The sequence below is a fragment of the Cupressus sempervirens genome, chromosome 8 (genome assembly GCF_028749045.1).
Source record: "Cupressus sempervirens isolate cs-2001-9-10 chromosome 8, ASM2874904v1, whole genome shotgun sequence".
In the NCBI taxonomy this organism is placed as follows: Eukaryota; Viridiplantae; Streptophyta; class Pinopsida; order Cupressales; family Cupressaceae; genus Cupressus; species Cupressus sempervirens.
Window position 1 is genome coordinate 248558158 of NC_143125.1, and position 15049 is coordinate 248573206.

Sequence of the window (15049 nt, forward strand, 5' to 3'; positions counted from 1 at the left end):
CCTCAATACAAATTCTAAATTATTAGAATGTTTAGAAAAGAAATCCCAAAGTAAAGTGAACGAAAAAATATCAGGTGACATAACACTCACACAAGTTACATTGGAAACTAAAGTAGAAAGTGTGAAGAAGGTACTTGAGAATATTTTCTCATTATACACTAAACTATGCAATCCAAGATTCTTCATACAAGAGATAAGAGGTCATATTTTGAGTTTGGAAAGTTAAATAAATGCATCAAGTGCAAAATTGCCTATGACACAAGAGCACTTCAGAACTTTGCTACAAACCTAGAGTCAGTTAGTAGCATTATCTGTAGATGAAGCCAATATAAGGGCCAAACTAATTAGTATCTAAACAACATTGACCCCACATATGGAGATTTTTCACAAGGAGTTAGGCTACACAAAAAATCTTATGAAGAAAGAACCCAATCTTTCACTATTAGATGACCTAGTCCACCTTGCTACCAAGCTAGCCATCTAACTCAAGTCTTTGGATGTAGCATGTGAAAATTGGGATGTACATCTTAAAATTATCTTAGAGGTCCATAAATCATTTCTAGACAAACACACTATTAGTGTACAACCCATTGACATCGGTGTCAAAAAGAGGGAGAGTAAAAAGGGGGTGATAGAGAAATAAAAGAGATATAAAATTTGGGGGAGATAGAGAGGAGATAGAGAAGAATGGGGGAGAGTAAGAAAAGGGAAAGAGAAAGATACAAAATATGCTAAGGGGGAGTAAGAAAAGAACAACATGAAGTCAAAGAGTATCATTTGAGACACATTTACTCAATAGGAGTACAAAATTTTTGAGTTTAGAATAGACTTATCAACTCAAGGGGAGTTATAAAATTTTGAGGTATAAGTTGTTACAAAATTTTGAAAATTTGAAGTTTGTACATAAACCAAATGAGAGATATGTTATGCTCATAAGAATAAGGTTATTAATGCATACCCAAGTTTTTTTGCCACTCATGTCAAAGGGGGAGATTGTTGATCTCATATTTTTTTTGACAAATGAGTGTCTACAAACTTATGTCATTACTTAGTTCATGCTAAACAAGTAGTACATGCCAAGCACAACATGTATATAATTAGAGAATGCTGAGTCCATAGTGAGTGCTGAGCCTCTCATGTGCCGAGTTAGTAAAGTGTTGAGTAGATAGTGTATGTCGAGTGATTTAGGAGCTGAGTAAGTAGTGCATGTCGAGTGATATAGATGCTGAGTCATAGTAAAGAAATCAGTATATGCCAAGCATCAGAGACTTCAGATGTTGAGTGAGATAGTTTTGTCATAGTTGTTTGTAATGGCACAAACAACTATGTAAACCATTTTTGAGTTGACTTAAAGATTGAATTACAATATTTTGGAGATAAGGAAAAATCTTAAATTGGATTCCCAATGCATTACATGCAACCAATCAGATAAAGGGAAGGTTTAAATGACAAAATGGATGAATCATAGTTGTTGATTCATACCTAACCCTGAGTCACCTAAGTCTTCTTAAGGAGGACAAACCCTAAGATTTCTAAGGTGTATGGAGGAAGGGAAAAGGAGAATAGAGGAAGGGAAAAGTATATAGAAAAGAGACATTTGATCAAGAAGGATTGAGAATACACTAGTTTAGAGGTGATCTATCATCAAGAAACCAAGTGCTAATTGCAGGATCAATGCTAAGTCATTCTAGGAGGTGAATTAGTTAAATCTCTTAACAAAGTATTCCTAATAGACTATATTGAAATCTTCTAACGAGGTGCTTACTTAATTGTGAGTTGAAGTCCTTTAACAATGCACACTTTTAATAAGGTGAGACCTAACAGTCTTTGTAAGCCTTTAACAGGGCATACCTTTCATAGGGTAGATCATGTGTCATGATAAAAACATTGTAACCTTCATTGGATACACTTTATTACTGTAGTAGTGAAGATTTGTGGGTATCATCCCCACCCCATTTTTACACTCTCATTGGAGGATTTCTGGGTAAACATATCTAGTGCCATACATGTGTTAATGTTTATATGTTTACATGATTTTGATGTACATGCTTTACATGGTATTTTAGTTTACTTAGTGAATGTATGAGATGGATGTGTGGTGAATGTTTTTATGGGTCAATGGTTGAACTATTGATTCACCCCCCTCTCAGAAACTTACCTTTTCTATTGTAATTCCAATAGTTATTGGGGTCATTTGTGTTTTTTACCCTTCTTGAAGCCTTTGAGAATCCGTTACCTTTTGAGAATTCCTAGTGGACCTTGGTACTTGAGAAGATGTGAGAAGGAGAGGATGAGGGGATCCCTTAGAGAGTCACTAATTCTAAACTTGGAAAGCTTGTGAAGGAACAAATGGAAGAGAATAGAATAACAAGAGCAACCCTTGAATAAGAAAGAAGGGAAAATCTTGGGAAGGACAAGGAAACAAAATCCTTGATTAGTAGACTAGAAGAGGAAGATGAATTTGAAGAGCAGGATGAAGAAGATGCCCCTTTAAGAGAAGAGGCATAGTAATATCCTAAGGAGGAGAGGATGGTTAGGTTTGTTAAAGCCATAAGGAGTGGTGATGCAAAAGGAAGATCAAACTTACCTTTGTATGCAGGTAAGTTGGATGATGAAGAACACATTCACTAATTTAATACTATGGAGAACTACTTTGAGTATGAGAATATAGAGGACAAAGAGAAAGTAAGGATTGCTAAGACTAGATTGAAAGGGCATGCCTTACTTTGGTGAGATTGTATATAGGCTAAGAGATGGAAGAATAGTAGACCCAAGATTACTTCTCGGTATATTATGATGGACAAAAATGGAGGGAAATTTTTTACCGAGTGAATGCAAGGTACATATGTACAAGAAAATGAAAATTCTTAGGCAAAGAGACTTGGATGTAGAAGGTTACGTTGAAGAATTCCATAAGCTGGATATCAGAGTGGATCATGATGAGGATGTAGAAGAGAAAATAGAAAGATACTTGGGGGGGATTGGATTCAATATCCAAAATGAATTAAGCCTTACAACCCCTAGATCTATTGAGGAATGTTACAAGTTGGCCATAAGGGCTGAAGAGAAGTTGAAGAGAAGAGAAAAGAATAGTGGTGGTAGAGGAAATGAAAACAAAGGCAGAGGATAAAAATCTACTAATGAGAAGGAAAAAGCTAATGAGGAAAAGAAAAAGAATGCTATTTCAAAACAAAGAGGAAGTGATAGATCTAGTTATGGCAAAGGCGGTGGTGCATTCACTAGTAAGTGTTTTAATTGTGGAGTCATTGGGAATTAGTCCTTTAGGTATCTTGAGAAAGAGGTTGATCATAAGAAGGTAGAGAAGAGAGCTCACTTAGCACAAGGAGGAGAAGAAGAATGGGAAGACAAAGGCAAGGCTATAAAAATTGGACCATACAAGTAAGGAGAATCATTGATGGTGAGAAGAATACAATAGAAAAAGGAGGTTCCAGTATCCATCTTTAAGAAAAATTGTGTAAATCATGGTAAGGTTTGTAAGTGATCATTGATTTTGGATCATTTGACAATTTGGTTTCTTATGAGATGGTAAACAAACTGAAATTGCAAAAGTTTATCGTTGAGAGGCTATATAAGGCTTCATGGGTGAGTGATGACAAAATTTTTTTTTGTTATAGAGCAAGCATTTGTTGATTTTTCCATAGGATCATATACTGATAGAGTTCTTTGTGATGTGATTCCTATGACATGTTATCATATTATTCTTGGAAGGCCTTGGGAAGCCTCTAGGGATGCTATACATCATGGATTGGCAAATGTGTACATTGTGCATAAAGATGGTCTGAAATTTTCTCTTAACCCTTTACCAAGTAATGATGGTGATGGTGGAAGGATTTTATGTGTTGGTGAGAAGAAGTATATCACCTTAGAAGATCAAACAACAAGTGATTCTGATTTGAAATAGTAGGCTTCCTTGGTAATGATGAAAAGTCATGTTGTTGATTAGAAAAGTTTTGATTTGTAGTAGATGGTGTATGAAAAGAGGATATTAATTGGTTCTCTTTGGTGTCCATTAGTGATAATAAAGAAGGATAATGATGGAGTGTCCATGAAGGGTAGAGACAAGGGTATTTTGGATCCTCAAACAAAAGAGAAAGGGTAGATTGGGAGGGGAAATGATAAATGTCCTAAATTTGATGTTTTTATTTGTTCTAACATTTTGAATGTAGGAAGTATGTGTGGCACAAGTGGAGGATTTTAGAAGAAGAGTTTTAGACATCCATCTAGGAGAATGTGTGGCTTGAAGACAACTCCTCTTCACTCTTGTGGCAAGAGTCTTTTTCGAGGTGGGATGTATGGTGCAGGAGCACCCAGGAAAACATCTAGGCACACCTTGGACGAAAAAAGGAGCAAAGGATCTATGGTACCCTTGAAAGTGGATTGGAATGTATTGAAGCCCATAATGACTAAATGTAATGAATAATTTAATGTTAACTTGAAAAGTCCTAAAGATCCTAATAAAGGAATTAGGCATAAAAATGATGTAAGGGTAGCCAATACTACCAACAAGGGATATAGATTGGTTAGACGTATAAAATAGGTCCTATGGGGGTATTAGAAAAAATCATAAGTAGTGGAAAGCAATAAGTTATGAGTTAAAACATTTTAATATGGTTTTAAATTCAAGTTTAAAGTCTTAACAACTATATTTTGAATTAGGAGGGAAAACTAGTATTTGAGTATTTTATCCTTTGTTATGGATTCTAACCAATGAAATATGGTTGGGGAATTTGTATTTCATCCTATATAGCTTGGTAAAGGCATAGGATCCTCAAATTGAAAGCATTGTACAGATTCCATGAGCATTATACGGATTTGGTAGTTGGAATGCAATGAAAACACCTTTTTTGAGCATTTTATGTTAGATCTTTTGTTTGTATTGGTTTCTAATTGCTGTTTTTTATGTTTTGAACCTATTGGGATGATATCTAAACCATTTCTAGTGCATGAAGACAAATAACTTTTCATTTTACCAAAAGTGCTGATTTCAAGCAACTTTTGCAACAATTTGTGCAAGTTTTGGGCACTTCGGAAGCATTTGGTCATTCCATGGATGTAAGAATATGTTTCCCATGGAATGAATGTAAATAATAATTCTAACAATGATTACCTAGGATTTTGCATGAATGGAGGCTTCTAATGGGTTTTTGGTGGTTGTAGGTGCATAGAATGCATGCCTAGAGTGTAGCATCCAGAGATCTATCCATTGGAGAGGGGTATTTTATGGTAGATATCATATAAATATACATTGTATGTGGTGAATCAACCTTAATTAGGTTGATATTGTCTTGGGAGGTTACACTTTGAGAAAGCCCTAGATTTGAGGGTTTTTAAGAGGCCAAATTGGGGGTTTCTTATTTGCAGAGGTTGGGAAGTCAAATTGATTTGATTGGGATCATTTTGGAGGAATTTTTGAAGCTTGAAGATTTTGATGTATGGGCATCATATAATTTCTTTCTAAAACCACCCTATTTTATGCCTAAAAAGGGTGCCAAGGTTGGGGATCTTGTTGTTGGTCCAAAACAACCTATATTGAGTTTGACATATGTTGAATAAGGACAAAATGGGTACATGAAAACCTATTTTATTTGAGGAGTTCTTTCAAAAAGTTTTGAATTTTTTTTAGATCTTTCTTGCTTCAAACCTAGTTGGGGGCAATTAGGCCTACTAGGCAATTTTGAGGGATTTGAGTGCTAGGATTAGGTTGGGGGTTTGAAACCACTTGGAACCTCTTGAATTCATCTTAGATAAGTGAAATACATCCACCATAGCCATTGGGAGGGTGTAGGAATTGTGGAGTGGATAGTTGTTGTTTGTGGGTTTGGGGAACACAGTCTTTCCCTTGCACATTTTCACTTTGTGAAGTTGGTTGGGCCACATCATACTTGTCTATTATATCAAATTTTATAGAGGGTTTAACCATGATCATGCCAATGGGAGAGAAATAGTCATGCCATCTATCAAAAAAAGATCAAGGGCTTAATGATGACCAACCATAAGAAAATCTAAGAAGAGAAATTTCCAAATGGAGCAAATGATCTAAAAAGTATTAAAAAGCTTAAAATTTTGATACTTAAACTCATTCAAAATAAAGTCATCAATGATATGCAATAGGAAGAATAGTTGATTCCAAATTTAGAGGTTTTTGATGAGGCTTGGTCATTTGGATGTATTTCCTTGCTTAGGATAGTTGTAGATGCTAATAATGTTGAGACAAGAATTTAGGGAATGAGAGTACCTATGATTCCAAAATTAATTGAAAGTCATTTCACACCATGGTATTTATTTTCCTTATCTAGTGAATGGTTTTGTATGATTATACTTTGAGCCACTAGAGATAGGAACACTTGCATTGTACATAGTCTAGCTAGGAGATTTTGTTGTTTGCCCCATTTTTGGCTTGTCATTTTCTCTGGTTAGTCCTCTTTTTTGTTTCCTTTTGGGTGACTCTATGTCCCTTTACTAAAAAACTTCCTTCAACTACCCCTAGCTTTACTCTATGTCCCTCAAGGTCCTTGTCCCGAGTTAAAGCCAATTGTTGCCTTAGTTCCCATACCTACCATAATTTTAAAACAAGTTTAAAAGAATCCCAAATTTGAGCTTTATAAAGGAAAATCATTAGTTGAATTCATGGCGATCTTATAATCTCCTGGTCTCTTTCTCATTCCCAACTCTTTCCTACACTTTGAATTTTGACTCTTGAGTCAAAATTTATGTCTAGTTTATTGAAGCCTCCAAAATCAATATTTTTAATCAATTCATTAACCTCCCTCACAAAAGAGGTTAAGAAAATATCTCCAAACACATATTTTGGTTAAAAACATTAATTTCCTGAAACAAAGGAGGTTAAGCATAAATCTAAAAAGTGTATTTTGAAGAAAAATACTAACCTTCTAAAAGATGGAGAGGTTAAGCTAAAAAGTTGAAAAATGTAAATGCAATCAAAATCTTAACCTCATTATCAAATATGAGAAAAGAAGTTAATAAACCTAAAAAAATCAATTATGCCTCATATATTGCAGACACATAAAAGTGTGAAATTTCAACATTTTGTAGAGGCATGGAGGTATTTGTTAGGTTTCATAGGTGAAGTACCTTCATTACATGGGAAATGACACTATAACTAACAGGAATACAAGGAAAATAAACTATGTGACACTATTTCCCAAACTAGTGAATTGGTTGCAGTTTGGGTATGCAATTCTTTCCAAATGTGAATTAGAAGAACAAAGATAGTAAATGAGAAGTTTAATTGAAACTCTATGACATCCAAAGAAATTAAAAGAATCTTTAGTATAGGATGGCTATGAATGTGCCTATAAATTAATTATGTGATCATGGTGTTGTGATAAGCTAGAATATGTTAGATTTGGAATCTATCAAGGCATGGCTTTGATTTTTTTGACCAAATATCTCAAAGGCGTTGTGCCCTAAGGAAGATATTGAGAGGATGTGTATGCAAGAGGATATACATGAGTACAAATTATTTTTTATAATGCCCAAAGAAGTGAAATCCCATTCTAAGTAATGGTAATTTGATATGTAACTCCACAGATTGTTCTAATTTTTATACAACTTTAGAGATTTATAGAGAACATTTGGAAGAAACAATCTACAAGGAACGTCTATTACTCAATGGAATGTTTCAAAGTGGGCATCATTTGAAAGATTTGTGAATGGAGATTGATTTACATGTAACCATGTGGAGTGTGAGGCTGTAGAGTTGACATGAAATAATCTTAATAAAAGATCTTTTAAAAGTCACAAAAGGGAAAAGTTGGCAGGAAATAATTTTAATAAAAGATCTTTTAAAAGTCACAAAAGGGAAAAATTGGAATGAAATAAATTTAAGAAAAGATCTTTTAAAAGTCACAAAAGGGCTCTCTATCCACTTCTAAAGTAAGGCTCCTTTGAATAAGAAAGGAAAGCATGTGGGAAAAAAAAAGCTCCCTATGTATGGAGTGTACAAGATAGATTCTCTCAATAATAAATCAAATCACATTCAAGTGAATGCAATCAGTAGGTAAAGCTAGATGTTGCCAAATGGGAATGATAGAGGAGGTATGAATCATTTTAGAAAATGGCTCGATGAAATATAGTCCAAATAAACATCTTGATTACTAGTTTTGTTCACAAGCTAAGTTTGTTCCACAAACATGGGTGAGGAAAGTGCAATCACAAAAGATGTGATCTATTCAAATATATGTGATGGTAGTTTATACAAATCATGTAAAGTTCATATTGGTACAAAGCTAAAATATCATATAGAAACATATATGTATTATTGAAACTATTTATAAAGTATTCAATAGAAAAGTTCAATGAGGTACCACTGTTCCAAATTATATGATTGATGTTATAAGTTTCATGTCAAGTGAGCCTTTATGAAGGTAGTGATAAAGATAAATGTAGGTGATTTAGTCATGTCTAATACAAGCTCTCTATTATTATGACCCAAGTGAGAAAGAGATAGAAATATCAAGTGTCTATATACATAACTAAGTAGTTGCCTTTGAGAGTCAAGATTTCCAGTAGATTCTCTCTACATCCAATTCAATATATTGATGTATGAACACAAGGAAATTGGCAATCTTATTAGAGAATATGAGTTTCACTCAAAATCTAAAGAGCTTTCTCAATCATGCCAAGATGCATGGATTGGAATAGCATGTCTAACAACATTAACTTAGCATGTGAACTATTTGATAGATGTGTTAAGACAAAAGAGGCACAATCTCATAGAATACTCATACACTATGCATACCAAAATACAACAAAAAAATATTAAAAATAATTGGTGGACATATGAATTCAACATCTTATTCGATGCAACCTTTCAACTTCTTACAACCACATAGACACATTGGGTGTGCATGTGAATTGTGTGAGAAAATCCCTCATGAAACGGTCATAGTGGTCACATTGGCTACAGTATTGGGCAATTAAGAAATTTTAAGAAACTTTCTAGTAAATGCAATTATTGAATGTGAAGTACAAGACCTTTCTCTTAGTTCATGGTGCCTCAATAAAAATAGAGCATGTGAAGAGAACTTAGAAAGAGAACAATCAAAATTGATATAAGTAAAATAATTTAAAAATCTCACCACCTCTATTATTTTCTTCCTACTTGCATGATAAATTAGAAGTTTGGGATCCATGTTTGTTGTCTTTTGAAGCACAATGAAGCTTTTGATGGTACAATAACATTCGTCAATATACAAGTTGCATATAAAGTTTGGGGGTGCATGTTAATTTCTTGACAAAATATTCCAAATAAATTCCATAATAATGGATGGAAGTGGTGTGATTGGGTATGGCTAGGAATCAAGTCATGTTAGCTCAAAGGTTGTTATCAAGTCTTCAAGGCAAGAATGCTCTACACTACACACATGCACACAGTAAACATTGGAGAAGTGCATAATCAAATGCATAACAGAGAGGTTACCTCATTGAAATAGTGATTTGTTGAAATGTCTTTAGAAACTATCAAATGTGGATACATATGTGCAGTTTGTGGATGTACAAACAAGACCACAATATACATAGATATTATCTCAAATAAGGAGAATTTCTAAACTCCTAGCATTAGATTTGATCATTATGTAGAAACTACAATGTCTTATTTGAATTTGAATTGCTCAAATGGGAAATTCGGAATGGAGTGCTTCAAAGACATTCTATAAGGGAATAAATTAAGGAAATAGTGGGATGCAAAGAAGTAAATTCAACATAAAATCAAATGCGAAAAAGGTATGTCATTCTACATGCTTAAAAAATTTATATGTTGGAAACTCATTAATGCTTTCAAAAAATTGAAATTCATAGAATGTGTGTGCAATGAATTAATTATTCAAATTTTATTCCCCAAAAAATCCAAGTTTAAGTTATACGTTAGTCAATTTTGTCAAGGTTAATTTACCAAATTTTTTTGCACAAAATCTTGAGCTTAATTAACCTCTCCCAAAACATGTAAAAGAGAGTTACTTATTAACCTGAAGATGAGTTAGTTACATGATAAAACATATAAAAAAGAGGCACTCTGTAATGTAAATGGGAGAACTTTTGCAAAGGGGAAACTCTGTTGAAAGACAAAGGAACATTCAATAAACTTTAGTTTCATGTTATATGTAATGGTTTTTGAGTTTTTAATTTCTCAAAAGATGCTAGAGATTTTATTTTGGTTCACATGTAGAAAATTTCCTTCTAAGTTATAATCACAAATTTATCATATGTTGAACTAGTGACTCTTTTATGCATTCATGTGAATCATTTAGTTTGGTGTAAAGAAACATGGTCATTTCATGGTATCTTGATTTGGATGTACTTGTATGGATAGTCATTTTGTATGTTGGGATTTTTGTACTCTTGCACCATCATCATATCTGTATGCTCAAAACCCCTTTGTGAATTGTCATCTTTTGTGAATCTTGGTTAGTAGTCATTTGTCTATTATCAAAGTTCATATTCCTATCTTTATTTAGTGTAGTTTTATTCTTTCATACTTTCAAGTGAAAAGTACATAAAATATAAAATACACCTACATCATATGAGGGAGATGCCCCTCTTAAACACAGAGGAAGATTGCAAGTTGATAGTGATCAATTTCAATCTTTCTAATTATTGGGACAATTATCATTGTTCATAGGGTGAACAAAGTTTGTTTCAGAGAAAACTTCACAGTGACAAATCTGTTTATCAAAAATATACAAGCCTTAATATACACAGAGACATTGATTCCTAGAAAAGTATGAGTGAAAATAAAAAATTTTCTATCTTTCCACAAAGTAAATAAAATCTCTAGTCTAAAAGCATGCAAAATATGAGAATACTTGAGGGAATTTCTAAGAGAATCTCCCAACAAGATCATATGCCAAGAGAATGGTTCTGGCCAAAAGGGTTTAAAAAAATTATGAATCTAGAACCAATATTGTTGGTCCCTTTTACAAAACCAAAAAATGTGAAGAAAATTTTTAGGTCACCTAGAGAATGGGCACCTAGTGTCTACAAATTTCAATTACTTGAGTCAGGGACCCAAAGGAAAACCCTAGAAAAGAACACACTAGGAAAAGTGTGCAATATCGGCTCAATGATAACATTCCAAATGGTTTTAAATCTAAAGCTTCAATTCTTGTGAGAAGACTACAAATTCCACCAATGATTAAGTACATCAACCATAGGTAGGTGAGGAACCAACCAATGATAACCCAACTTGGGTTTGTAACTGGCCATAGGAGTGGTAGGGTACCACCTCCAATCCTTCAACCATGGTTTGATTAACTAAATCCCTAATTTGTGAAGAATATGAGGAGGAGCCACATAAAATAGAAGATTAAATGTCTACTAATCTGGATAGCCAAGCCAAAACTTGACTTACATATCCTCACATGATTGAATAGTCATGGTGACTCTAGGAAAAAGGTCTTTAGGAGTCTAGATGCCACCTTTGAAAAAATGTAGAGCACTAACCCCTTGAACTTTAGGTAGTGGGGTTCCTTCAATAGTAAATAAGGGGGACCAAGAGATGTTGTGATGGTTCATAGAAAGATCATCTCTAAAACCATCTCCTACCCAACAAAGCCAAGGTTTGAGGGTTTCCTAGGCTTTCCAAATACTTTTCACCACAAAAGTGACTATGATTTGCATTGGTTTAGGAGTAATGATAAGGGATTGAAAGATAATCCCATTCTATTGATTATATTCACTAAAAAAATATAATGTCTAAGGAAAATCTTCCAAACCTCATTGCTAGTGAGGGCACAGATGACACACTTGGCAGAAAGGGAAATGCTCTACTTCTAGGAAGACAAGAGACTAAGACCTCTAGAATATTTGGGAAGACAATAGTTTTTATTAGTCACTCTATGAAATCATGGTGCTAGAAATATATTTCCCAAAGAAAATCCCTTAGAAGAAATTCGAACTTCAAGTAGGAATTCTTAGAGGGATCCCAATAAGAAAAGTAATAGATATGGGTAGTGACCAAAACTTTGGGGCAAATATGGAATTTACCAACCAGACAAAGAGGCTTGGTAATCCAGTATTCCAACTTCTTCTCAATTTTGGAAAGTACAACATTCCAAATCTCAAAATAGGAAGCTTGAAAAGAAAAAGGAATTCCCAAGGCGATCTTATTAGGATCTAGGATGATTATAGAGGAATGCTTAACATAATTACATAAAGTTAATTTGAATCTTTAAATAAGAAAATTGACATAATTGGAATTCTTAAATGAACAAGGCATAATAAGGTAATGAACTAAAAGAAAGAGAGTAGAGAGATATAAGACAAAACACAATTGATAATAGAGTTCATCTAGGTGTCAAATTATGTCTCTAGGTCCTCTAATAAGGCGACTAATCTGATTAGCTCCAAGAAACCAGTTGCAAAGATCTTCCCTTAAGGTACAATAACAACATGATTCTCCACTATACAAAAATAATCACAAGTATTCAAGATCATAATCTCCTTCTTCATCACCTAGATTCCCTTTCAAAGGCCTACTACCCCCCTATTATACATAAAATTAGCCAAAATTGGGCTATAACCACTATTTACAAAATAACCCCCTCAAACTAATTGAATATTCATAATAATCATTTTATGAATTAGGCCTTGTTTCAATTTTAGGGGTTAGTTTTGACCCATATCCTTATTTTTATAAGGATGGGAAGAATGAAATAATGTTAAATAAACATTCCTTAAAGAATATCTCAAGTGCTATTAATAGTGCACTGGTTGTGCATATTTTTAGGTGATTGGTGGTCAAGAGTTTGACTCTCACCAATCACCAACCATTTAAGTGTAAGTGGTTAAGATGCTTTAAGAAGTTGTAACCTATAAATAGAAAAGGTAATTGTGTGGTCTAGAAGAAAAGGAGGAAAACAGGATTAAGTTGGTTATGGGTTCAAATCCTCCTAATCATCTAAATATAGATGTTGTTACAACCATCAAGCTTGTGCCATGTTTGGTGGTGCCATGTAACACATCATCATTTGACTGCAAATTTTCCATGTGTCCCCCCAGGATTGGAAAATGAAATACAAATTTTCCACGTCATTATATTTCCATGTGTCATGTGGGTTCCACCTCAACATTCTTTTCTATGTTAGTATGATGATGTCATGTTGATATCATCAAAGTCATGCTTTTCACCTCAAACTTCAAATTGTCGTAACTTCCACATATACAATTTTTTTTTGATGAAATGAACATTGTTGGAAAGCTCTAGTTGAGCTGTACAATTCGATTATAGTTTTGATCACTTTGGAGATGATGAATATTTTGCCTTTTCTTATTAGTATTTGTACTTAGTTTGACCAAAAATTTGACTAGCCATATCTTAGACCATGAAATCCATTTTTTCCATTCAAAATGCATCAGAGTAAAAATTTCAAACACTTTGTAATGGTGTTAATTCTTGGATCATTGGGGACACTTAAAATTTCACTGCTTTTCATCCCCCAGATCGGGCCTGCCTACTGAAGAGCTTTCAAACCTCTAAAAGTTTGATAAATTAGAAAGTAGGTGAGGGTATAGTTCCCTCACTTTACCAATCTCCATTCATCTTTCCTTTCATGGATGCATCCCCTTCAATCCCACTCAACAATATTCAACTAGTCCTCTGAGTGATGTTTAGACATTCCTATGAAGGATGACATCTTTTGGAAAATCTAACATGTACTTTGGCAAAAGATCATCAATAGATGGAACCTAAATGTTAGTGTCTTCATCCAAGATCATTGGAGGCTCATACAACTTCATATTCTCAACATTTACAAGTAAGTAAATCTGCATGTATGGAGGGAGATTAAGGTGGAAGGCATTGGTATGGAGCTTCATCTCAAAAGGACCATACTGAATAGGCACGAGCTTTCTTCCTTCAACTTGTATTCTTTCCTTGCAGATATGTAACCAACATCTATCAGCAACTTGGAAATAGTGATCGATGCAATGCTTATCATGGTGAGCCTTGTATTTTTCTTGGATCTACTCCAATTGTCCTTCTACTTCCTAGTGGATTTCTTAGACCTTCTAGATGAACTTTAAAGTCCTTTCTACATCATGGCGTCCATCTACAATATTGTCCTCCCCAAAAGAAAAATCCATTGGTGCCTTAGGAAAGTATCCAAAGAAAGTCTCAAAAGGAGACCTCTTTTTAGAAGAGTGTGCCACATAGTTGTAAGCATGTTACACATAATGAAGACTTTCATCCCACAACTTAGGATTCTTACTGCAGTAACCTATGAGTAGATAAACAACTATCCTATTAACTACCTTTTTTTGACCACCAGTCTACGAAAGGAAGGTTGTTCTCTTATTCAGATTGGTGTCCATTAGTCCCCACACAAATGACCAAGGTTCCCCAAGAATTGAGAATCTCAATCCAATACAATAGAAGTAGGTAACCCAAAATGAACCCATACAAATTGGAAGTACAAATGAGCTGTCAGTTTAGTAGTGACTTGACTTTTACAAGGAATTAAAATACACATTTTGTTGAACTAGTCAACTACTATATACAAATAATCATGACCCTTCCTAGACATAGGTAATCCCCCCAACCAGCCCCCCCCCCCCCCCCACAAAGTCCATAGACACACTTTCCCATCGACAAGCTGGTACAGGTAATGTGTGTACAAACCTAATTTCATGTTACTTAGTTTTCTAGTTGCACACATTACACATCCTTTTATATACTTAGTGACAATTTCTTGCATACGAAACTAGCAATAATATTTTTTCAATTGATTTAATGTCTTATTTACCCCAAAATTTCCTACAATCAAAGAGGTATGTGCTTCCTGGATTACATGTTCCTATTCATCTTTAGGAATGCATAATTTTCCCAAGTGATACACCAAATTATCCTACAAATAGCAATTTTTCTCTTCTACATGCTTACTTTGGGTTAAGGTTTCATAGATATCCTTAAATTTCTCATCATTAGTATATTTTTCCTAAAAAATTTCATGAACCGTAGAACTATTATGAAGGATTGTCAAAGCATTCTTAACAATATCTATTATTTTGT